The sequence below is a fragment of the Meleagris gallopavo genome, chromosome 5 (assembly GCF_000146605.3).
Source record: "Meleagris gallopavo isolate NT-WF06-2002-E0010 breed Aviagen turkey brand Nicholas breeding stock chromosome 5, Turkey_5.1, whole genome shotgun sequence".
Lineage (NCBI taxonomy): Eukaryota > Metazoa > Chordata > Aves > Galliformes > Phasianidae > Meleagris > Meleagris gallopavo.
The window spans coordinates 57,249,825-57,253,206 of record NC_015015.2 but is presented as its reverse complement, the minus strand read 5'-3'; positions in this window follow the sequence as shown (position 1 = coordinate 57,253,206).

The window sequence follows — 3,382 nt, the reverse complement described above, 5'->3', positions numbered from 1 at the left end:
TTTTTAATACTAAACAATAGAAGAGTCGCCAAACAGACGTGAAGAAATGAGTTCCTGTAAGCTGTACATTCAATATAGTGGTGGAATGTGCTTATTACACAACTGGCAGAAGAGGGAAGAGGGGAACTTAGTGATGTGGCTCTGGGCAGCCTGGGCTGCTGGTTGGCAACCTGCACACAACAGGGGGTTGGAACTGGATGAGCACTGTGCTCCTTTGCAACCAGGCCATTCTAGGATTCTATCAGGCCTCACAGACCTTTGTCACTAACACAGTGCTCTGTGTGATGTGGTAATTTGGAAGGACATCTTTTGTAGTGGGTCTGAGTACAGAAACTAAGCTTGCAATTAATCGTGAGGTGATACTCGATGTGAATACAAAGAACTCAGGGAATAAAAAATTAGTTTCCTTCAGTTTAATAAATGTGGATGTTAATGTCAGTAGATGGAGGTTAACATGCACTAGGGAGAGCAGGATAAAGAGAACTACATTTAGATGAGTATTACCTTCATGCTCCCTGAGCAACCTGCAGTGGTGCTGTAGGCAGGAAGGCTGAAGAGCACGCAGCTTTGTAATGGCAGGTGGTGCTTACACCTCCTATCTGATGAGTCCATGGGGAACGCAGGCTTTTTGGGATCACCTTCAGGAGTGAGATGGGCCCACCAGAAGTCGCTGAATGAGAGCTCACGTGCTTTGGAGCTGGTTCTAACCAATTATTACCAACTGTCTAAATGTGATGCTAGCTTTCTCTACAAATGCAGGTCTCCATCAGACCAGTAAGGTATACTTAGTGCATACAAAACCAGTGAAAGGGGCCATACTGGCAATACTTGAAACTGGACTTCTTTCAATATGCATAAATCGTGGATGCAGGAGGGAGCTTTATCTCTGGGACTACTAGCAAGGTGACAGTTGTGACAGCATTTGTAACGTGGCAGCTGTCTCCTGGACACCGGGATGCAACTGCCTGCACCTTGCTGGGTAACCTATGGAAGGTGACTTTCACTCAGCAATGTGGCTGTAGGGGATGCTACCTTTGTCTAAAGGGTTACCTGCCACTCACAGGGCTGAGGGACTGAACTGCACTTGCTGGGTATGACCTCTTCTCCTCCTCCATTGCCTTATAGAAAAAGGCATACCATAGTGGCAGAATATCTTGGAGGAACAAAAATTTCCTTTTAAATTATTTCACTACTCCGCTGTTGTGAATGCCTGTACTGGTTATTTGTCTATGTAATCTCAGAGATTCACATATCCTGTAAATCTCTGCTGCACAAACGTGTTGACAAATCGCACTGACATGAGTTGGAGCTTGATTTTAAAATTTGAAGTTGAGAGATCTTTTTTTAATATTGGAACAGGTTGCCAAGCAGGCTGTGGATGCCCCATCCCTGCAGGCATTCAAGGCCAGGCTGGATGTGGCTCTGGGCAGCCTGGGCTGCTGGTTGGCGACCTGCACACAGCAGGGGGTTGGAGCTGGGTGAGCACTGTGCTCCTTTGCAACCCAGGCCATTCTGGGATTCTGTGGTTCTATATTAATCTGCAAGTGGTAACAGTTGTAATCATAGAATATTTTGAGTCGGAAGGGACCCTTAAAGGCCATCTGGTCCCCTCCCCTCAGTGAACATGGACACTCAGAACCCATCCCCTGACCTTGGGTGTCTGCAGGGATGGGGCCCCATCACCTTTCTGGGCAACTTGTGCAGTGCTTCATGCTACACCTGTGTGCATGGGTACCAGGGCTGTGTTAGCAGTGTGGTAACTGAGCACACCTTGAACTATGCTTACCCTATGGAAATTAGCAAAGTTTCAAAATATTTCCAGGAAACAACACAGGTATGGTTCAGCTGATCAGAACTGTGTTTGGAAATGTATTATTAGCTAGTAGATATTAACGCCACTTCTTATATTGCCCAGCAGTGGTGGGGTCACTGTCCCTGGAGGTGTTCCAGAGCCATGGAGATGTGGCACAGAGGGATGTGGGCAGTGGGCAGGGTGGGCTGGTTGGAATTGGGGATCTTGGAGGTCTTTTCTAACCTAAATGATTCTGTGATTCTGTGAAAAAAAGGGAGCCAAGCTATGATGTTAGCACTGCAATAAGGGGAGAAGCAGAGAAAAGGGATTCTAACTGTCCCTCTTCCCACCCTATCCTGCCTCATTCTATGTTTCTTTCTTCCAAACACCAACCTAACGACTGAACAGGATCGGAGAAGGGTAGAGGAGGAAAACAGTAGACAAAAACTCAAATCTCATTGGAATGCTTGTGCGAGTGAATTCTCAGAAGTGCCTTTTGTCATTATGCATGCTGGAGCCTTTCTATGCTGTACTACTTTTGTTGCTGCAGGACAATTCAGGACAAACCCTTCCCAGGTGGGGGGAATGGTCACGGTGCTCCAACCAGCATTGTGTTGCTTGTTGTGTCAGCTCGAGAGATAAGCAGCTCGTCCCACAAAGTCAAGCCTACTGAAAATAAGCATAGAAACATGCAAACATGCAAAGCATTTGTGGTCTTTTGTGCATGAACGTGTCTCCGGTGCACTGCAGGCATTTTAAAGATACCAAAGTATTTAGTGGTGTGGTAAATCACTGAGTTTCTGGGCCTCCTTGGTACAGCAGGGCTCGCTAATTAGAATATTAGTTACTTCATCTCCATAAGGTGTTTTAAATGCTTTCAACTCTCGCTTTATGAATCACTGTGAAAATAAAGGCATGTGGGTATCCAGGGTTGGAGTTGAGGAATCACACTCGTATCAAATGGATGTGAGCTGTATTCACCCCACTGAAGTCCTACGTGTCAATTTAGAATGGTATAAAAGCATACTTTGCTACGCATACTCCCATTACTACCTTAGGTACAAAGAAAATGGAATTATTTCAATTCTGACTGAAAAAAGAAAGCGTTGTAACATACTTTTAGCCAAATGACAGGTGAGGTAGAGCTGGGGACAGCCTGGGTCCGTCAAGTACAACACAAATGGCATCACCATCTCTCAGGTTTTCCACAGCTGCCTGCTGTGTGAGATGCCACCACTGCTGACGTGTTTTCTGTGTAAACGGAGACAGTCGTGTATGTTTGTTTTCGTTGGGTCTGTTGTGATGTGCTGTCCTTACACCACCATGTAAAGCAGAAGGAGGAACCAACCTATGTGTTATTTATAATGAATGTAAAAAATAAAAAGAAATCACTGTAAGACGCCTGCTCGTGGCTGTGGGGTTGTTTTTTGGTTGGTTGGTTGGTTGGTTGGTTTTTCCATCTTTTATGGAAATTGTTTGGGCGGAGGGCTTGGATCTCACAGGGTTTTTCCAATCGGAATGATTGAGCGGCCTCCCGTCCGCCAGGGGGCGCCGCGACCGTCCCGCCGCTCTATCCCCATCCTTCCTCTC